Consider the following 23,998-nt stretch of genomic DNA (forward strand, 5'->3'; position numbering starts at 1 on the left):
ATTTAGATTGATGATTACTGCTGCATTCAAGGTTCTGTAAATAATAACATTACTGTCCAGCACATTATATAAGATCACCTAAATTATAAGTAGAAGATGTATCATGTCATGGTCAAGTCTAATATGTATGATTTACAGGCTTAATTCTCACTGTCAGAAGTGTCTGTTGAAGAGGGCAAGAGTAATCACCCTTATCTAGAAAACTCTGTGAAACTTGTATCTTTTTCTAAATCTGGAGTTTAAGAAATTGTGCAATCCAAAGGAAAATCCCTCTCAGGGGGAAAAGTGAAATCATTTACCGTCACCATCCCACCTCACTAAATTTCACTGAGCACATTTCGTGAACCTAGTATGTGTTGGACACAATGTGGAGTGTGATTGCGGCGGTGGTGGGAGGTGGAAAAAATTGTTGGATATCTGCTTTGTTTTCGAGGTTACTCTGAGCTTGTTCAGGAAATTTCAGCTGTCTGTCTTTTACTTCTGGTTAGGAGGTACCCTGAAATGTCATTAAAGATTCTTTTACTTTACTTTCGTTTTGTCCTCCAAGTCTAATGCTTTAAATTTTTTCTGTTATTCTCTGAAACCATATTCAGCTAATCTTACCATTTCTCACAGCTCTTCTGTCTTTCAAATATTTTTTCTCTCCCAAGGCAGCTTTATCATTTCTTATCTCCTCTGTCTTCTCTCTTGTACATTTTTTGCTGATTATCTTAACATAACAATTTCTTAACATAACAACTTCTGTTTTGGGTCTGTGGACAAATCTACCTCCTTCAACACCTATTGGTGCATAGAATTGAGCTATTTTTCCCAGTTCTTAGCTACTCACACCTCAGAAAAGACCCTTCTTTTGTTTTACGATATTCTTTAATCCATTCATCTGCAACTCTTCTCCTTCTTTCATAGGTAACCATTAATCATTCAGTGTATTAGGTTGACATTTGTGAAACTTCCATATGCAAATCTAAAGAGTCTAATATCAGCATTTTCATGTGATTCAAACTAATATGTCTTTCCAATCCACATTTATTAATACTTATATGTATATAATTAAAAATATACAATGTTTAAGCATATGTGTGCACCTATTCCCTGACTACATTAGTAGTGCCACCTCTATAAAATACCACGTCCACGTAAAGTTGGGACCTGCCTGGGCTCTATATTCTCTCCCTGGTGCTTGCTGATGCAAGACCTCGTGTGATGCAATGGCTTTGCTTCTTTCTCCAACATTGTTTTAGATATTCATGGATCTTTACCATTTTTCAGATAGATTTTAGCTAATATTTAGCAATTAATCCTCAAAATTTTAAATGATTTCTCTCCTATTCTCTATCCCTTAGTCTGTTCTACTGTCCTTTAGATGTCTTAATGTATTTCAAATTCTCTACTGCCTTTTTTAGGTTGGCTTTCATAATTTTGATAGCCAAAATCTCTTATCTTTCCTGATTTTTCCTTGTAATGCATCTTATTCTTGATTCATGGATACTATACCTTCTTTTATCTCTTTCAAAGTAATAATATCTTTTTTTGTTCAGTTTTTTCTTGCAGTCTCTTTTCCCTTCAACTTGCTTCTCATCTCCATGCCCCTTGCCCCCTCCCTGCCCCAAAGCCTGCTCATATTCAAGAGTGGAGCTTTGTGAGACAAATGAAATAGCTTCTTAGATTTCTCTGCTACCAGTTCAGGATTCTCTGTCTTAGTTTCCTAAGTTATTTAATATACACTCTTCTGTTTTTCATCATCTGAAGTTGTATTGCTGTTCTTTCATCTTCTATTCTTTTTGTCCTTATAGGTTTATGCCTTAAAAGATCTCCTCACCATTGTTTTCTGGACTTTATGGGAAGGGTGGATTAAGAGGCACACCTCCAATTCCCCATCTTTAACTGGAAATTCCTGCTGTTATCTTTTATTATTTCCTTTTTGTTGGTTGACCTGCTTACCCTTTCACTTGTGCTTTGAGTAATTACTTATTTATTTAAATCTTTTGTTGGTTTCTGACAAATCTATTTAAAATTTTAAATTTTCTTTTAGCACCACTTCAATTCCAAAATTTGATCTGTAAGCTCTCATTGCTATTTTGCTGTAAATGTTTCACAATTTTTCTTATGTCTTTCTTTTAACCAAGCTATTTGAAAAAAGATGTTTTATAATTTCCAGTAGCATGGAGTTTTGAAAGCTATCATTTAATAGTTTCTGATTTTATTGTATTATGATCAGATCAAAAATTCTGTGTGATTTATTTAATCTGTGACCTATTGTATAGTAGCTTTTCCTTTTTTGGATAATCCATGTATACCTGGAAAAAAAATTGTGTCCTCTGTGTTTGTTGAGTGAAAAGATTTCCAGGTGAACTGTAAATCATTCATTCACCCTCAAATCTTTTTTATCTTGGTTATTCTTCACAACTGTTTGGTTTTTTTTCATGGTTCTTCTATCTTCTCTTAAGTCTAAAAGCCTCCCTTTCTTGTCTGGCATTGCTGAGTGAAAATTGCTCAGTCGTGTCTGACTATTTGTGACCCTACGGACTGTACAGTCCATGGAATTCTCCAGGCCAGGATACTGAAGTGGGTAGCCTATCCCTTCTCCAGGGGATCTTCCCAACCCAGGAATTGAACCAGGTTCTCCTGCATTGAAGTCAGAGATATCACAGAAGCTAGGCATTGTAAAAAGAGCATTGCTAGGACTTGTAGAAAGAGCCAGAAATTCCTGAAAACTGTTATAGTTCCCCATTCTCTGAGTTTGTCTGGTCCTTCTCCCAGTTTATTAATACAGTGCACTTTTGGCTGTTTATATTTTTCCATTTGGTTGTTTGGTATCAGAGCCCTCTGTTCTTTATATTTTACATTGTGAGTTCTTATTTTTTGGATATGTTTTCAGAGCATGTGACCCCATGAACTGCAGCATTCAGGCATCCCTGTCCTTCACCATCCCCCTGGGTTTCCTCAAACTCACGTCCATTGAGTCAGTGATGCCATCCAATCATTTCATCTTCTGTTGCCCCGTTCTCCTCTTGCCCTGGATCTTTCCTAGCATTAGGGTCTTTTCCAATCAGTCAGCTCTCTGCATCAGGTGACCAAAGTATTGGAGCTTTAGCTTCAGCATCAGTCCTTCAATGAATATTCAGGGTTGATTTCCTTTAGGATTGACTGGTTAGATCCCGTGCCATCCAAGGGACTCTCAAGAGTCTTCTCCAGCACCACAGTTCTAAGCATCAAATCATTGGCACTCAGCATTCTCTATGGCCCAACTCTCACATCCATACATGACTACTGGAAAAACCATAGCTTGACTAGATGGACCTTTGTCAGCAAAGTGTCCTTTGTCACTCTGCTTTTTACTACACTGTCTAGGTTTGTCATAACTTTTCATCCAAAGAGCAAGCATCTATTAATTTCATGGCTGCAGTCACCATCTGCAGTGATTTTGGAGCCCAAGAAACTAAAGTCTGTCACTGTTTCCACTGTTTCCCCATCTATTGGCCATGATGTGATGGAACCAGAAGCCATGATTTTAGTTTTCTGAATGTTGAGCTTCAAGCCAGCTTTTTCTCTCCTCTTTCAGGAAAGTTCATCAAGAGGCTCTTTAATTCTTCTCCACTCTCTGCCACTGGAGTATGTGAGGTTTTTGATTTTTCTCCTGGCGATCTTGACCCCAGCTTATGCTTCATTCAGCCTGGCATTTTGCATGATGTACTCTGCATATAAATTAAATAAGCAGGGTGACAATATACATCCTTTATGTATTCTTTTCCCAATTTTTCCATGTCTGGTTCTAACTGTTGCTTCTTGACCTGAATACAGGTTTCTTTGGAGGCAAGTAAGGTGGTCTGATATTCCCATCTCTTTAAGAATTTTCCACAGTTTGTTGTGTTCTACACTGTCAAAGTCTTTAGCATTGTCAATGAAGCAAAAGTAGATTTTTTAAAAAATTCCTTTGCTTTTTCTATGATCCAGTGAATGTTGGCAATTTGACCTCTGCTCTCTCTGCCTTTTCTAAATCCAGCTTGTACATCTGGAAGTTCTTGGTTCATGTATTGTTGAAGCCTAGCTTGAAGGCTTTTGAGCATAATCTTGCTAGCATGTAAAGTGAGTGCAGTTGTACGATAATTTGAACATTCTTTGGCATTGCCTTTCTTTGGGATTGGAAGGCAATCTGACCTTTTCCAGTCCACTGAGTTTTCCAAATTTGCTGGTATACTGAGTGTAGCATTTTAACAGTTAATAGCTCAGTTGGAATTCTGTCACCTACACTAGCTTTGCTCATAGTAATGCTTCCGAAGGCCCACTTCACTTCACACTTCAGGATGTCCGGTTCTAGGTGAGTAACCTCACCATTGTGGTTATCTGGGTCATTAAGACCTGTTTTGTACAATTCTTTTATGTATTCTTGTCATCTCTTGTTAATCTCTTCTGCTTTTATTAGATCCTTGCCATTTCTGTCCTTTATTGTGCCCATATTTGCATGAAATATTCCTTTGGTATCTCCAATTTTCTTCAAGAGCTCTCTAGAGTTTATCCTACTGGTATTTTAGAATTAAATTTGATGAAGAAATGGTCTTGTCTGAATAATTTTTACTCTCTGAAATGAAATTAATAATCACAGAGTGGTAAAGGGGAATTTAAAGAGACTCACATCAATATTTTATTTTATAAGTAGAAAAGCTGAAGACTAGAGAAGTTAACTTTTCTAAAATTCTATCAATACAATTGAAGTGGAAGTGTTAGATGGTTAGTTGTGTCCAACTGTTTGCAACCTCATGGCCTTCCAGGTTCCTCTATCCATGGAATTCTCCAGGCAAAAATACTGGAGTGGGTTGCCATTCCCTTTTCCAAGGGTTCTTCCTGACCCAGGGATCCAACCCATGTTTCACAAGGACCACAGCATTGTCTAACTCAATGAAAAAAGCCATGCTGTGTGGGGCCACCCAAGACGGACGGGTCATGGTGGAGAGGTCTGACAGAATGTGGTCCACTGGAGAAGGGAATGGCAAACCACTTCAGTATTCTTGCCTTGAGAACCCCATGAACAGTATGAAAAGGCAAAATGATAGAATGCTGAACGAGGACCTCCCCAGGTCAGTAGGTGCCCACTATGCTATTGGAGACCAGTGGAGAAATAACTCCAGAAAGAATGAAGGGTTGAGCCAAAGCAAAAACAACACCCAGTTGTGGATATGACTAGTGATAGAAGCAAGGTCTGATGCTGTAAAGAGCAATATTGCATAGGAACCTGGAATGTTAGGTCCCTGAATCAAGGCAAATTGGAAGTGGTCAAACAGGAGATGGCGAGAGTGAACGTCAACATTCTAGGAATCAGTGAACTAAAATGGACTGGAATGGGTGAATTTAACTCAAATGATCATTATATCTACTACTGTGAGCAGGAATCCCTTAGAAGAAATGGAATAGCCATCATGGTTAACAAAAGAGTCCGAAATGCAGTACTTGGATGCAATCTCAAAAATGATAGAATGATCTCTGTTTGTTTCCAAGGCAAGCCATTCAGTATCATGGTAATCCAAGCCTTTGCCCCAACCAGTAATGCTGAAGACACTGAATGGTTCTATGAAGACCTACAAGATCTTTTAGAACTAACATCCAAAAAGGATGTCCTTTTCATTATAGGGGACTGGAATGCAAAAGTAGGAGGTCAAGAAACACTTGGAGTAACAGACAAATTTGGCCTTGGAGTATGGAATGAAGCAGGGCAAAGGCTAATAGAGTTTTGACAAGAGAATGCACTGGTCATAGCAAAAACCCTCTTCCAACAACACAAGAGAATCTTGTGGACATCACCAGATGGTTAACACTGAAATCAGATTGGTTATATTCTTTGCAGTCAAAGATGGAGAAGCTCTATATAGTCAGCAAAAATAAGACCGGGAGCTGACTGTGGATCAGATCATGAACTCCTTATTGCAAAATTCAGACTTAAATTGAAGAAAGTAGGGAAAACCACTAGACCATTCAGGTATGACCTAAATCAAATCCCTTATGATTATACAGTGGAAGTGAGAAATAGATTTAAGGGACTAGATCTGATAGACAGAGTGCCTGATAAACTATGGACGGAGGTTCGTGACATTGTATAGGAGACAGGGATTAAGACCATCCCCATGGAAAAGAAATGCAAAAAAGCAAAATGGCTGCCTGAGGAGGCCTTACAAATAGCTGTGAAAAGAAGAGAAGTGGAAAGCAAAGGAGAAAAGGAAAGATATACCCATTTGAATGCAGAGTTCCAAAGAATAGCAAGGAGAGATAAGAAAGCCTTCCTCAGGGATCAGTGCAAAGAAATAGAGGGAAAAAACAGAATGGGAAAGACTAGAGATCTCTTCAAGAAAATTAGAGACCCCAAGGGAACATTTCATGCAAAGATGGGCTCATTAAAGGACAGAAATGGTATGGACCTAACAGAAACAGGAGATATTAAGAAGAGGTGGCAAGAATACACAGAAGAACTATACAAAAGAGATCTTCATGACCCAGATAATCACGATGGTGTGATCACTCACCTAGAGCCAGACATCCTGGAATGTGAAGTCAAGTGGGCCTTAGGAAGCATCACTATGAACAAAGCTAGTGGAGGTGATGGAATTCCAGTTGAGTTATTTCAAATCCTAAAAGATGATGCTCTGTAAGTGCTGCACTCAATATGTCAGCAAATTTGGAAAACTGAGCAGTGGCCACAGGACTGGAAAAGGTCAGTTTTCATTACAATCCCAAAGAAAGGCAATGCCAAAGAATGCTCAAACTACCACACAATTGCACTCATCTCACATGCTAGTAAAGTAATGCTCAAAATTCTCCAAGCCAGGCTTCAGCAATATGTGAACCGTGAACTTCCAGATGTTCAAGCTGGTTTTAGAAAAGGCAGAGGAACCAGAGATCAATTTGCTAACAGGCACTGGATCATCGAAAAAGCAAGACAGTTCCAGAAAAGCATCTATTTCTGCTTTATTGGCTATGCCAAAGCCTTTGACTGTGTGGATCACAATAAACTGTGGCAAATTCTAAAAGAGATGGGAATACCAGACCACCTGACCTGCCTCTTGAGAAACCTGCATGCAGATCAGGAAGCAACAGTTAGGACTGGACATGGAACAACAGACTGGTTCCAAATAGGAAAAGGAGTATGTCAAGGCTGTATATTGTCACCCTGCTTATTTAACTTATATGCAGAATACATCATGAGAAACACTGAGCTGGAAGAAGCACAAGCTGGAATCAAGTTTGCCAGGAGAAATAACAATAACCTCAGACATGCAGATGATACCACCCTTATGGCAGAAAGTGAAGAAGAATTAAAGAGCCTATTCATGAAGGTGAAAGAAGAGAGTGAAAAAGTTGGCTTAAAGCTCAACATTCAGGTAAGTAAGATCATGGCATCCAGTCCTATCACTTCATGGGAAATAGATGGGGAAACAGTGGAAAGTGATAGACTTTATTTTTGGGGGCTCCAAAATCACTGCAGATAGTGATTGCAGCCATGAAATTAAAAGACACTTACTCCTTGGAAGGAAAGTTATGACCAACCTAGATAGCGTATTAAAAAACAGAGACATTACTTTGCCAACAAAGGTCCGTCTGGTCAAGGCTATGGTTTTTCCAGTGGTCATGTATGGATGTGACAGTTGGACTGTGAAGAAAGCTGAGCACCAAAGAATTGATGCTTTTGAACTGTGGTTTTGGAGAAGACTCTTGAGAGTCCCTTGGACTGCAAGGAGATCCAACCAGTCCATGGTAAAGGAGATCAGTCCTGGGTGATCATTGGAAGGACTGATGTTGACAGTGAAACTCCAATATTTTGGTCACCTGATGCAAAGAGCTGACTCATTTGAAAAGACCCTGATGCTGGGAAAGATTGTGGGCAGGAGGAGAAGGGACGACAGAGGATGAGATAGTTGGATGGCATCACTGACTCAATGGATGTGAGTTTGGGTAAACCCCGGGAGTTGGTGATGGACAGGGAGGCCTGGTGTGCTACGTTTCATGGGGTTGCAAAGAGTCGGACACAACTGAGCGACTGAAATGAACTAAACTGAACTGAACTGATAAATTGCTTTGGTCTCTGAATGTCAAGTAAAATAATTTCATATGTGAATCTCATCCACCATAAAGTTGTGAAGGCACAGATCACGGCTGGTGAATACATCACTAAAAATTTTGTTGTTACTTGTTGGATATTTTGTGTCTGTTTGGGCATCAAGGTATAAATAATGAGGTTTACAGTAATATAACTTATTACAAAATTGAAGCAAAATTGCAGAATGTTCTATCAAGTCAAAATAATTTTGGATTACTTTTAGGGTTGATTTGTTCATCCCACTTTCCTCACAAATTAACTATGATAGTGAAGCTCATTGTCTTTAGACCATAAAATGATGGAAATGAAGTACTAGAGACTGTTCATTTATTTCATTCCCTTGAACTATTATATGGCAAAACTTTCCCAACTAGATGGATATGCACCCTATGTTTGAGAAAATGCCCTGATCCTGTAGAATGAAGTAGATAGATAGATATTTAACTAAGCTCTTACAAAGATTAGTAAAACATGGTCTCTGAAATTTTACAAAGAGTTTAAAATCTGAAGAAGTCATATGATCAATATTTACTTGATTAGTACAGGCAGATTATAATCATCGTCATAAAATACATATAAAAACATATGTTCTGGGAAACGAGAATAAGAAAGGCATTTGTAGCTTTTAGTCACATCAGGGAAGGCTTCCTGGTGGATTCATTAAGATGAACACTGAAGGATGTGTAGGAGTTCAAAAAGGATGGGTGGCGGAGGGGCTGGGGTGATATGCATGTATGGAGCAAAGGCTTTCAGTCTTGGAGTGTGTGACCCAGCCTGGGACAGGCACAGGTCACAGGTCACAGGTCAGGAGGTTCTGAGAGGTAACGCTGCATAGGGCGCAGAGAGAGAATGGGGACCACCCTATGGCAGAGTGAGAACTGAGGGATTTTCTGCAGGACGATTCTGGGTGATCCGTGCATGCCTGGAGCCAGGAGGAATCAGAGGAGAACAGTGCTTCAGACAGATGAGTCTGGTGAATTGTGTAACAGAGATTGAAAGGGGAATGTGACTGGAAGTCGCAGAGGGAGGCAGACAGGGAGATGTGACAAGACGGAAAGGAGATTTGGAGGGAAGTGGTTGATGGCAAGAGATTTCCGGGACTGATTTGATAAGGGGGGCAAAGGACACAGAGTAAACAAAACAAAGAAAAGAAAAGCAAGGGCCCCCCTCCGCCTCAGTGTTTCTGTCTGGTTGGCTGGTAGCAAGGTGTCTCTGCACACAGAGACATCTGAGGAGAATCTTTTGGGGTAGGAGTGAAGGTTGTGGATGGCAAATAAAAGATCACTTTGCATCTAAATGAAATGCCTCCTGTGTCAGCTTAAAATACAAATAAAACATGTAACACCTGACCTTTTGCTTTTCCTGGGGCGTCTGTGATTTTTGTGCTGCCTTTTGCTTACAGTCTGTATGTCATGAGCACATCTTCACTGAAGAAGAACTAGCCCCCGCTTATAGTTGGAACAATCTTCTAATTTTTCTGAGCTGGAAAACAACCTCAACAGTGACAGTAGCAGTACCGTCAACAGAGATCACAAAACCGAACCCAGAAAATTGAGTTGGAGCCCGGAGTGTGCAAGCATCTTTGGTCAGCATCCCATGAAACACTTCTCCTTACAGTGCTTCCCGCTCGGTGGCTCTGAGCCCAACTTCAGGCTTCTCGGGTCAGCCTGCTGGGGGTGCCGCCCGCGCCATTGTGTGCACTGCCCTGGGATCAAAGCATTCTTTCTCCTTCCTCATCTACCCCTTCTCTCTACTGCTCTGTCTGCCTTCTCCTGCAGGGGGTCAGGCTGGCCACATTTGCACGTCCCAGTGCCTAGCCCTTTTATACAAAGTTTTCTTTGTTAATCAGGAGAAGTAAATGCAAATCCTCTCTATGTACAATGAACTGCTTTCAGAAGAAGGTGTGACAGTGATATAATGACCTGGTGAATTTTCAGACAAGGAAGATAAAAATACCTCAGTTTTATTTTCCAGAGATTAGTATTTAAGAGATCTGTGTGTGTGTGTGTGTGTGTATTTGTGCGTGGATATGTGAGTGTGCATCTTTTTGTCCACATTCTTTCTCTGGAAAACAATATGACCATGCAATAGAGCAGTAGAGTCCCTGGATTCTCTCCTTTTCCATGTCCCTTTCTGAATCATCCTTAATATTTGAGTGTCAGTGTGAGAAGTCTCCATGGTTGAAACCACAGGATTGTCTGTGTGCCTTCCGGGGGTTAGTGAACTTTCGTGTCTAACCTTAGAGTGTCTCTCTCACAGTCCCCGGTTAGGGTCAAGAGGGGTACGTGGGCTACCTTCTGGTCGTTAGTTGTAAAGCCAGATTAAACTCAGACATAAGCACTGCCCTCCATCATGTTTCTCTGCAAGACACTAATAAAAACACAGTGACAGTTCATTCTGTTTTTCACTTTTACTTGTCACTGCTTCTTACACCAATCAAGCAAACAGTTGGTCATCACTTAATTGAAGTACGGGTAAAGTATAAGCAGTCTTTTGAGCAATCCAGCTATCTTTGGGTATGGCTTACTCTTGAAGATCTTCTTGGATGACATCCTCGCTAGTTGTTAAACATTTCAGAGAAAAGATATAAAGCGAAGAGGGCCGTGTCACATTTTATTTAATTTCTCCTTTTGTTACCGTGGTAGAATCAAGAAGATGGTGGCATTATTTGACCTCTTCTCCATGGGAATAGTAACTATAATGGGTTTAATTAACTATGTGGTATTGATGTAATTAGTTATCCTGGTGATTATACTTCTTTAATAAAAGCACTTCATTTGAGATGCATTGGTGTCTGCAGTTGTCAAGCCCTACCCCCCGATACTTCATAACTGTCCAGACATTGGCACCGCGTACATATTTTACCAACAGCTCTTGAGAGAGGTTATCTTGCATGGCTTAAGGTAATTGGGAACTAATGATTTTGCCCCCTGGTTTCAGACTCGGTTGCTTGGAGAGCAGAGAACCTGTGGGGGGAGGGGTAGCAGCTCATTTTGTGTGAACTGAAGAGGAGGGGGAAGGGCTGTGTTTTGGAAACCATATGCTCTTAGGAACTGTTTCTCTTTAAGCTAGCAATCAGAGAGACAGTAACACCAGAGGGAATTGGGGGTGTTTAATCTATGAGTGGACTGTATAAATACATTGAAATAAATGTACACAGTGTACAGAGACATATGTTCATATTAACAGGAATCTTGGCTATGCACATATCTATTAACAAACACACAGTCCACTTTGGTATTAAAAGTAGATCACTGCTTAAATTCGGTCAGCAGGTAACTGACAAGGTCCCTTTCACAAGGCAGAGTGCACAATGAAGTCCGACTGTATGGAGAAAATAGGGCAAATGTAAAAGAAGAAACATATAATGCAAAAATTTCCATATGAACATGGCAATAATAATATCCCAAGGAACTCCAAAGAAGAAGAGAACAAAAGCAGAAAGATTATCTAGCTGTGCCTGGACCCATCCACAATAAAACATCGTGCCTGAAGCCCCTTAGTCTCCTCACTATTCAAAGTTGGGAGATGAAGGGGGAGGGGGGAGGTGTGGGGGTGGGGAAGGGAGAGGGTGTGGACACAGAGGAGGTTGAGAAACCGAGCTGAAATAGGCTCTGCTGAGACATAATAGGTCTTGAACACAATCTCTTTTTGCAGCTAGAAGTGCTATAGTGCTATTTCTTTTCCAGTCCGTTTTATTTGACTCTTCTTTTTTCAAAGCTGTGCTTCCCCGTCACCTCTTCCTGCGGCTCTTTATCCCGCAGGGCTGAGCCGCCTCCCCTCCGCAGCTGCCTGTCTAGAGACACACAGGGAAATCACGGCAGGCATCCGACTGCTTCATGCGGCATAGGAAGGAACACTGTGGGTCGTCCTCACAGCCAAACCCATCAACAAGCACCGTCGCAAAACCAAACAAATGGAAGAGCAGTGCCTCATTGGAGGTACCTGCCAGCGAGACTTGCTCCTCTGCCACGAGGGATGCTCCGGCAAAAGACTCCATCCCTCATTAAATCAATAAAATCAAGTGTCCTTTATTTTAAGCCTCTGCTCTATAATCCAGTAGCGAGGAGAGGGGCCCAGGCTTTTCATCTCATTGTTTCAAAACAGATCGTTTGGTTGGAATTGACAAAAGGTTCATTCCTTTACCTTTGTGGAAATGTCAGTAAAAGGCAGGTGCTGGGCATTCGGACTCTTTTGCTCAGTAGAAGAAAAAAGAGGAGCGAGAGCGAGTGTGTGTGTGGGGGGAGGGGGGATCTGTGACAGGCTAACTACATGTACTGAAGCTTTCTAAGACATTTTGTTTAGCTTGATATTGTGTAGCAGTGAGGAGAGAGGTGGAATCTATTGTGTGCCAGCTGCATGAATCACCGGATTGAAGTCTAACAGCCTCAGATCCTCTTTTATACAGTAAAGGGGAGATTAAAGCAGGGAGCTCATATGTCACGAAATAGAGGTACAATGCAGTTCTGGCTTGCTTGGTGCACTCAGCCGGCATTTGATCCAAATTTAGCCAAAGGGAGCGAACAAACGTGTGCTGCGATCAGCCAGGGAGGTGGCAAATGTTGGGCTGTAATATCCAAAATTCCTTTTTCTGTTTCCAAAATGTCATCTCTCCTTTGTCAGCTTCATTATGATTGAATCTATGTATAGTCACAGACCAACTGGAAACAAACAAAAACACCCAAACCCTAGTTAAATTATTCTACACCTGCCACTTCCTAAGCTGTGTAATTGATATGGAGCACAGGAAAGGTTTTTTTGTCAGTTTGGTTTTTGTTTTTTTATTTTTCATCTAGGACTCAGTTATTTAACAGGTATTTGGTGAATGCTATAGTATACTCTAGGAGTTGAAAGGGATGTGCAAGGAGTCTAACATGTATCTTTCTACTCTCTAAAAACTTGCAGTTTTTAGAGAAATAGGATAGGCAGGCTGACAGACAGGCACACACACAGTCTCTTAGGAACAAAGGCAATGGAACATTTTGTTTTACTAAATACCAGAGTATAAACAAGTCATACTATAGGAATTCAGAAAGAAATGACTTTTGAGAGATTTCTTTTGAAAACAGAGTTGAGAAAGGGAACAGTTAGTTCTGTTTGGAGTCCTAGTCCTTTTGAATGTCCAACCTGTGCTACAAATTGTCATATATTGAGTGTGTGTGTCGATATATTATTATCATCCCCATTTAATAGACAAGAAAAGTGAAGCCTAGAGAGGTAAGTAGCTTGCCCAGAGTCTCACAGTTGCTAAGAGGTGAGCAGGAATCTAAACTATTCACTCTTCACATCCCCAGCCTGCTTGGTGAAAGAATGGAAGGTAGATGCTCTGAAGGAGCATTCAGCCTGCCATCTCACCTCTCCCCCTTTGCTAAGTGAACCTCCATCTGTCCTCACTGAAACTTCCAGGCCTTTATCTGTTTCAGTTTCAACTGAATCATCAGCCCCCTTCTCTGTATTTAGATTTCCTTCCTGGACAGACTTTATGATCACATCAGTGATAAAACTTTTTTTTTTTTTTTTTTTAGAAGAGATTGTACTGGTGGCTTGTCTAAGGTTGAATAGGTCATTAGTTGTAGACGTGAGCTACAATTTGCCTTTCAAAGAGCAGCCCAGTGTTCTTTCTGGCATTGCCCATTGCCTTTCTTACCAGCATGCTGATCTTCAAGATTGACTTCTGTGACCTACCAAACTTCTGCTGTGTTCACCATGCCTATCGCACCCCTACTATTTGCTTTTCCTCTTGCTTTATAGAGGAAGCCTCAGGAAGATGGAGACCCATGCAGCTTCGGCCATCTGCAATGTCAGGGGCTCCAATTACAACAGAGCAGTCACAGCTGCTCACTGACAATACTAGTCATCTCTTTTTGAGATGCCCAGGAGCCATTCCAGACACTCTCTCTTTTCAAGTCTTCTATGCAACTGGTAAATGATCTCCTCTTATATCTCAGTGAGAACATGGGCATCGTCTGACATCAGATACCTTGTTTTCACCTCAGTACTCATTTCCAGTACCCTGCCCCCATAATCCCAAAGGCCCTGTCCCATGCCAGAAGAGCTGCCCCTTGCTGGCTTTCCTATGCCACGTGGTTGGGTGGCTGGGGGCTAGTTTTAGGGCTTGTGTCCTTTTTAGCCCTCAGGTTTCCCCCATTTCATCCCAGAAGTCCAGGTCTATACACTACCACTACCTACGGCAATCCATATCTGAGCTCAGAGAAGCACCTATAAACATGGATTTGTAAATTCTCTTAGGCTCAATATGCTATTTTCTCCATGCATGGGATTTTATTTACAAATTCAGTTCAGTTCAGTTTAGTCACTCAGTCATGTCCAACTCTTTGTGACCCTATGGACTGCAGCACACAGACCTCCCTGTTCATCACCAACTCCTGGAGTTTATTCAAACTCATGTCCATTGAGTTGGTGATGCCACCCATCTCATCCTCTGTCATCCCCTTCTCCTCCTGCCTTCAATCTTTCCTAGCATCAGGGTCTTTTCAAACGAGTCAGTTCTTCGCATCAGGTAGCCAAAGTATTAGAGTTTCAGCTTTAGCATCAGTCCCTCCAATGACTATTCAAGACTGATCTCCTTTAGGATGGACTGGTTGGATCTCCTTGCTGTCCAAGGGATTCTCAAGAGTCTTCTCCAACACCACAGTTCAGAAGCATCAATTCTTCAGCACTCAGTTTTCTTTATAGTCCAAGTCTCACATCCCTACATGACTACTGGAAAAACCATAGCTTTGACTATATGGACCTTTGTTGGCAAAGTAATGTCTCTGCTTTATAAAATACTGTCTAGGTTGGTCATAACTTTTCTTCCATGGAGCAAACATCTTTTAATTTCATGGTTGCAGTCATCATCTGCAGTGATTTTGTAGCCCCCCAAAATAAAATCAGTCACTATTTCCACTGTTTCCCCATCTATTTGCCATGAAGTGATGGGACTGGATGCCATGATCTTAGTTTTCTGAATGTTGAGTTTTAAGCCAACTTTTACACTCTTCTCTTTCACTTTCATCAAGAGGCTCTGTAGTTCTTCTTTGCTTTCTGCCATAAGGGTGGTATCATCTGCATATCTGAAGTTACGGATATTTCTCTCGACAACCTTGATTCCAGCTTGTGCTTCATCCATCCGGCATTTCTCATGATGTACTCTGGGTAGAAGTTAAATAAGTAGGGTGACAATACACAGCCTTGACATACTCCTTTCCCTATTTGGAACCAGCTTGTTTTTCCATGTCCAGTTCTAACTGTTGCTTCCTGACCTGTATACAGATTTCTCAAGAGGCAGGTCAGGTGGTCTGGTGTTCCCATCTCTTTAAGAATTTTTCAGTTTTTTTTTTTTTTTGTGATCCATACAATCAAAGGCTTTGGTATAGTCAATATAGCAGAAGTAGATGTTTTTCTGGAACTCTCTTGCTTTTTCTATGATCTAACAGATGTTAGCAATTTGATCTCTGGGTCCTCTGCCTTTTCTAAATCTACTTGAACATCTGGAAGTTCATGGTTCACATACTGTTGAAGCCTGACTTGGAGAATTTTGAGCATTACTTTTCTAGCATGTGAGATGAGTGCAATTGTGTGGTAGTTTGAGCATTCTTTGGCATTGCCTTTCTTTGGGATTGGAATGAAGACTGACCTTTTCCAGTCCTGTGACCACTGCTGCGTTTTCCAAATTTGCTGATATACTGAGTGCAGCACTTTCATAGCATCATCTTTTAGGACCTGAAATAGCTCAACTGGAATCTATCACCTCCTCTAGCTTGGTTCATGGTGATGCTTCCTAAGGGCCACTCGACTTCGCACTCCAGGATGTCTGGCTCTAGGTGAGTGATCACACCATCGTGATTATCTGGGTCATGAAGATCTTTTTTGTATAATTCTTCTTTCTATTCTTGCCATCTCTTCTTAATATCTTCTGCTTCTGTTAGGTCCATACCATTTCTGTCCTTTAATGAGCCCATCTTTGCATGAAATGTTCCCTTGGTATCTCTAATTTTCTTGAAGATATCTCTAGTCTTTCCCATTCTCTTGTTTTCCTCTGTTTCTTTGCATCGATCACTGAGGAAGGCTTTCTTATCTCTCCTTGCTATTCTTTGGAACTCTGCATTCAAATGGGTATATCTTTCCTTTTCTCCTTTGCCTTTCACTTCTCTTCTTTTCTGAGCTATTTGTAAGACCTCCTCAGACAACCATTTTGCCTTTTTTACTTGGGGATGGTTTTGATCTCTGCCTCCTGTGCAATGTCATGAACCTCCGTCCATAGTTCTTCAGGCACTCTGTCTATCAGACCAATTACAAATTAGGAGAAAGAATCCACATGCCAAAGAAAAACATTTATAATTGTGGAATATCAGGCACCATTGTACATGACTAAGGAGTTTTGGAGGCAACAGTCCTCAGATCACATCTTCTCAGGTAGTGGTCCATCTTCTATGTCTAAATGGATAGCCAGCTCTGCTCATCAGCTCAGCACTCAATCTTCAACTTGAAGAGCTTCTCCCATTCTTGTTAGCTTAGGACAAAGCTTGTTCTCATGGTTTATTCATGTCCATTGAGTTGGTGATGCAGTCCAACCATCTCATCCTCTGTTGCCTCTTTTTCCTCTTCAGTCTTTCCCAGCATCAGGGTCTTTTCCAAATGGTCAGCTCTTTGCATCAGGTGGCCAAAGTATTGGTGCTTCAGCTTCAACATCAGTCCTTTCAATGAATATTCTGGGTTGATTTCCTTTAAGATTTTTGGTAGGTAGGCAGGGTGAAATCTAGAGCAGCCTTCAGTCTAAAACCAATATTCTAATAATCTAAGGCCACTTTTCATTGTTTAGTTGCTAAGTCATATCAGACTCTTTGCAACCACATGGTCGGTAGCCTGCCAGGCTCCTCTGTTCATGGGATTTCCTAGGTAAGAATCCTGGAGTGGATTGTCATTTCCTTCTCCAGGGCATCTTCCCAACCCAGGGATTAAATTTGCATCTCCTGCATTGGCAGGTGATTGTTTACTAGCGAGCCAACAGTAATTATCAGTCTAAGAGCAGTACTAAATTCTATAATCTCTATCCAGTGCTCCATGCTTTTCTACATTGGCTGGTGGAAACATGAACGAGTCCCAGTTTTATCTGATCTCTGGGAGATGTTTCGCCTGCTGATTTCCAGCAGATTTTCCTCCAGCCCTTTGTAGTTTCTGCTCCTTCATCTACAGACCAGGACTGACAGTTACTCAGTGGGCTGTCTCTGCAGTCCCTGGAGCAATCTCTCTGTGCCCTTCCTCTCTGATATTCTGCGCTAGAGGTTCTAGTCCATCTGGCCTTCCTGAAGACAGAAGTGTGGGGGCAATTGTAGAGCTCATTGCTTTTATTTCATTTCAGGGATCATAGTCATGAAATGTGTGCTGCTGAGTTTTTCAAAATTTTTGTTTCATATTTTTCCATTGTTTCTGTTAGGAGTGTAAATCTGGTCCCTATTAGTCCATCATGGTCAGAAGCAAAATTTCCCACTAATCTTTATGGCATCCAAATACTGTATTTACCTTTATGAGGGTATCTCGCAAAGTTGGAGCTCAGTTGGTGACCTTTTTCTTAAGATGCATAAAATACACTATTATATTTTCACCAGATGTTCACTCTTCATTTTGAAGTTATTTTGAATACTCATAATTTTTCACTGCCAATATGTTATTTAAGTCCTACAGATTCTTTCAAAAATTCTGTTCTGTCTTGTTCTCTCTATATCCACTTCCACTGCTGTATTCAAGATCTTATGTCTTCAATGTAAAAGTATTTTGTAACTGACCCCTACACTCTATTTTCTCCCATACTAATTCAGTTTGCATAAAAATATCATTCATTGCATTGATATGCTTGCAAAATAGTGTAAATGCTTCTTTGGCATTAAATAATTCAGCTCTAGCCAGCTTTTCATAGCTTATCTTCTAACACCTAGCTTTATCTTCCACTTCCAACAAAACCCTGAGGATATACTAGTACACGGCTGCTCCTCTGTGCGTTGCGAACATATCACGCTAATTCAGGCCTCCATGCCTTTGCTCATGATATTCTTTGTGCTTAGAATTCCCACTTTCATTTTCTTTACGTCTCCCATTCTTGTAAGATCTAGTTTAATTACTACCTATGATAGCACAATTCTAACATGGATCTTCCTCTAAGCTCTAAACTAATTTTTTTTCCCTAAGCCTATCGGCATTTAATCACATTACATTACAAAGTATTAGTTGATGACTTAGTATGATCTCCCAGACATTCCCATTCAATATATTCAACCAGTTACACAGATGCTGTGGTGGTGTATATAGCAGGTGAGAGGCCAAACTTACCTTTGGGCTTCCTGACTTGAATTGACCCCACAACTCTTTTATGCTGTTACCTTGCCCTCTCCTACATTTATTTTTTTTAAGTTGATTTACAGTGTTGTGTTAGTTTCAGGCGTACAGCAAAATGAATCAGTTATAATCAGGTATGTGTATATATACCTACTCTTTTTTAGAATCTTTTCCCTCATAGGCCATTACAGAGTACTGAGTAGTTTCCTATATTATAAAGCAGGTCCTTATTAGTTATCTATTTTATATATAGTAGTATGTATCTGTCAGTCCCAATCTCCCAATTTATCGCTCCCCTCCTTATCCTCTGACCCCTCCTACATTTTTTCATTAGACTATTTGTTAAGGAGTGGAGTGCCAAGTTGAGAAAGGGAACAAAAGAGCAGAGAAAAGGAGAAACAGAAATTTCACTTATTTGCAACAAGAAAAATAGTGAGACAGTTTCATGGAGAGATGATAGATAGACACATCTGGTAAACCACTGTGCATATAATTCCAAAGAATCCCAAACCTTTCTTAGGCAATTGCAGTGACGTGAATATGTGTACATCTACCAAGAAGCCTATTGTTGAACACTTTCTCTTTGGAAGAAGTGTAGGTATAGTGACTATGAATGCAAGTGTGCCCAGGAACTTCTCTAGGCTCAAATCTCATCCCTGAGGTTTATGAGATGTATAGCTGTAGGCATTTTCTTCTCTGTTCTTTGACTTCTTCATGTGTAAGATGGGGATGATATTAATCCCTACTTCACAAAATTGTGGTGAAGTTTAAATGTGATCATCTCTGTGACAAGTGGGCTGATGGGAGGAAAGTTATGTTTTGCTAACATTTTCAATCCATTGTTATTTGAAAAAATAAAAAAAAAATTATTGAGATGGGTAGAGTTTGGTTATTTTGGTTTGGAATGAGATCTAATTCTGGCCACCATTCAAAAGTTTTTGACTTTTGAAAACAACAATTGAATAAGGCATCAGAAATTCTCTGTAAGTAAAGCTAGTTCATATAACTTAGTGAAGTGTTTGACTCAGCTTTGTCCATCTATTCTTTATCTTTCTCATGTATTCTCCTCCAACTTCTCTTGGACTGATCTTATCACTTGTCCAGTCCCACAAACCTCAGAATTTCAGATTTATATAGGATTTCAGATATATATGGGAGGAAAGAGAGAGATTGTTTTGAGTCTTATTCAATAAAATACAGACAACTGATCTGAAAAAAGTTTAATCAAACTAGTTATTCAGGCATGTAGCAAAATTCTCCTGTAATCTTTTCTTGATTTTTCTCCTTTTACTTTTAAGTGCATTCAAGTGAACAGGTTTATGCAGATGTAGTAATACATAGTTGACTCTATAATCACCTATGGCTTCTTACAACTGGCTTCTGCCTATCTCACATGTATCATTATTTCTTATCATCTAAATGAGTAGTCAATAAGCATCTGACTACTGATCCATTAGCAGCATCTTGACAATATAATCATGATTCTAAGTGTGAGGAGTTTAGATGGAGGCTGTTTCTATCAAGAATTCAAAAGTTTAGAGCAGCACAAAGCTTAGCAGAAAAGGTATCTAGGTCAGAATCCATCATTTGATTTTCAAGTTCTTAATTTTGTTCTCACCTCACATTGTCCTTTGAAACTATCATCAAGCAGTACCAAGTAAGTTTTCCTCTTGCCTACAGCTGTGTTAGAATTTTGATAACTTGAATTAATTGGTTATGGTTCCAGTCATTTGGAAATTTTCTGAACTGTATTGCTTCTAAGCCTTTTTATATTTTAATGTTGAACCACATTAAGAGTTACAATAGTGGTGAACTCCCATTTAATGATAGTTTTATTTTTATGTATTTAGTCTACAAATGAAACAACGCACATTTCAATAATTTCAAAGCTCTTTCATTAGTCAGGGATGTATAACACAGGAACCACTGATGGCTCACAGTATATGAAATTAATATATAAAGATTGATGAACAGATGCATTGGAAGTAATATTTTAAAGAATGAGGTGCCAACTTTGGGACTGATCCAATGAGGAGTAAATCAGAGTAGATTCAATAGCATATCAAAAAATTGATAAAAATCCTATTTTTATTGTGGTTCTTTTTTTGTGTATGTGTGAGTAAGACAGAATAGATTAAATTATAAGCAGTGTGCTTAGAACTAAGGTAGTAATACGACATCTAATTGTTATTATTTTGTGCTAATCCCCATGCTTTATATGCATTATTACATTTGTTTCTTACAAAACTTATGAATTTAGTATTATTATTTTCTCCATGCTTTAGATAAGAATAAAAACTTAACAGAAACTAAATAAAGGGCAGAGCAAGGATTCTGATGCAGTTCTGCCTCATACTGAAGCCTGAACCTGGGTGTGCACTGTCTATGTGAACACTATCTGTTGCCAATGGTACAGCAGAAATAAATTCAACAATGGCTGATACCACTGCATATCCATGAGACACTTTATAGTTTACATGGCATGTTCACACTTTTCGTTTCCTTCAAACTTCTCAATATTATTGTGAGACAGTATTATTATTTTTACTACATACACTTTAAAAAAGTGGAAATTGTGAACTGGGGGTGCTGAATTGGGGGTGACATGTTTGCAAATTGGGGGTGAGTTAGGTTTGAAAAGCTGGTAAGACTTAAACCCAAAGTGAAACTCAGGCCTCTGATTCAAGATCCTCTTACTATTTCCACTACATTTCAATGCTTTCAAATGTAAACATTCAGTTACCAAAATCAAGCATGTATCTGCCCATGTGTGCTAACTATAAATTTAAGTTGCCATTGTTTACTTCTCTTTTGTAAATAAATAAACCAGAAGATCATCCTGGCAGTGAAAGTGAAAGTGTTAGTTGCTAAGTCGTGTCCAGCTCTGCAACCTCATGGACTGTAGCCTGCCAGGCTCCTCTGTCCATGGAATTCTCCAGGCAAAAACAGGGGAGTGGGTTGCGATTCCTTCTCCAGGGGATCTTCCCCACCCAGGGATCAAACCCGATCTCCTGCATTACAGGCAGCTTCTTTACCGCTGAACCACCAAAAGATAATCCTGGCAGACTTTGGGTACATGGCACTTAAAATATTTTACGACAAGATAGAAGATCTCTGAATTATTAAAAACTAATTTATTTACGACAGACCTGGCATAGGGAAGATTAGCCCTTGGCTCTTGGTCAGGCCAGGATGTCCTCATAGGAAAATGAAAATGGAGAGGATATTATTTAAAGAAAAGTGTCACTGCAGAACCCTTGACACAGATTCTACGAAAGAGTTAGGAGGGAAATGAAACTGAAACGGAAACTCGATCAGATTTCTCAGACATGGGAATTAGCTGTGACAGTTTTATCCAGAGGTGGACAAGGTATTTTTTCTTTATCATGATTTATGATGTGCAAAAAATAACTTTCCTGTCCAGATGATCTTTGCCATTTGCAGTGACTGCTATCCTCATTATTAGGTTTTATTTTCATGGAGTGAAAGTATAATCTCTAGGAAATCTCATAAAGGTACCCTCTTTCCAACACAGGAATTTATATTCCATATTAATCATTATCAAATTGTTTTTAGTAAAAGCTGGCAAGGGGGAAGAGCACATGAGACGAATGTGGATAAAAAGAGAGAGAAAGGCCAGAAAGCAATGCATTTTGATGGGAAAGATAGGCATGGTTTTGATGCTGAGAGACCTGCATTTATTCACTTAGTCAGTCAACAAACATCTAACCCAGCCATATGCAGGATGCCATTCCAGGTGCTAAGACACAGTACGACCGCCTCTGAGCTTCTTCTCAAGTGTGTACTCAGTCACTCAGGCATGTCCAACTCTTTGTGACCCTTTGGACTGTAGCCCACCAGCTTCCTCTGTCCATGAGGTTTCTCAGTCAAGAATACTGGACTGGGTTGCCATTTCCTCCTCCAAGAGGTCTTCCCGACCCAGGGATCAAACCAAAATCTTTTGCACCCCCTCACTGCAGGTAGATTCTTTACCACTGAGCTATCAGGGAAGCCCCTGTATTCTCGTAGCCAAATGAAAATAGCCGAGTAGCACATACTGGTTTCTTTTCCACTCTCCTTTGTAGTTTTCTCAAAAAAATATCATTAAGACACACAAACCTCACGTTTTTTTTAGATCAAATGCATTTTACCCAGAAAGAGGTGCGATAAGCAAAATGAGCCTGGAGAGAAGAAATATGTTTGAAAGAAGTTGTTTTGCTTTTTCTTATTCTCCATATCTCCTGGCAGAGTGAAAGCTTCCAGAACAGGGAGCACCAAGTAGTGGTGAGGCTGACTCAGAAGAGTAGGGCAGAGGATGTGTCTGAGAACATATCAGAGTCTGGTATATCACCACCGGAGCTGATGAGGGCTCAAGCTGAGTAATATGGAAGGATATCTCTTCCCCTTGGGAAAGTCTGCAAGATAACTTGGGTTCCTGTTGTGCTAGGATTACTTCCGACATAGGTTTTGTGTAGGTGACAAACTGTCTTCTGCTAGCAGGGTTGATTATACAGTGAGAATTTCACTCTTGGGAGATAATTTTCCTGCTTTTGTAGTGTATCCAAGGAGATAGGAAGAACAGGAGTTGGGGAGTCAGAAGACGGGGGACATAAAGTCACTGAATTTTAAGAATGAAATTTTATAGGCTTGGGAAGAAGTATAGCATAATAAACAGAGTCGAGAATGACAGTTCCCAAGGTCTGGGAACGCCTGGGTACTCTCAAGACGATTTGGGGAGTCCATGATGTCATAACTATTTTCATAGTGACACTAAGGTATTATTTAGTAGTTTCACTCATTCTCTCATATAAATGGTTGTTGGAATTTTCCAGTGACTTGATGAGATATTTGATATTACAACAGATGAAATGCAGAAGTAGATACAAGACTCTAGCTGTCTTCTATATGCAAGACAGTTAAGATATTTGTAGAATGGAAAGCAATGCCACTTTCTCGCTACTTTTGTTTTTCAAAATACAGTTGTTTTTAATAAAAATATATGCAGTTGTTTTTTTACACAAATATATTGTGTAATATATGTGCAATATATATATGTAGGCAATGTGTTAGAACTATTTTAAACAATAAATTAGTTCTAAAACTTCTTTTTTAATTTCTGTAATAGCATGTGTACCATATAGCACAAAAGCTTCAAGAACAGCAAAGAGTCCTGAGACCAAAAAATTTGAGAACTGATACCTTAGAATATTAGGGGAAAAAGACTTGAGACGTTTGTTAGAATGTGTGAGAAAAAAATCATACATTATATTCTATTTTTCCTTAAAAATCAATTGAAAGATGACAAAAAGAGTGAGAAGCAAAAATGGAAGTTGTATATTAAATGAAATGAAAAATACCTAAAAGTCTGATCTAAAACATTTAAAGAAGGATAACTAAGAATAATGAATTGTGGACTAATGTAAGAGAAGAGAAAATGACATCATAGATTGGCTGTTGCTGAATACCTTGGGCAGAGATGACAAAATACATGATTGTTCTAATAGGCAGCACACCCTTACTTTTTTTCCTATTGCTGTCTAATTAATATACTGTAAGATGATCCTTTTAAACTGTTCAATT

This window comes from Cervus elaphus, chromosome 26 (genome assembly GCF_910594005.1).
Source record: "Cervus elaphus chromosome 26, mCerEla1.1, whole genome shotgun sequence".
NCBI classification, from domain to species: Eukaryota; Metazoa; Chordata; class Mammalia; order Artiodactyla; family Cervidae; genus Cervus; species Cervus elaphus.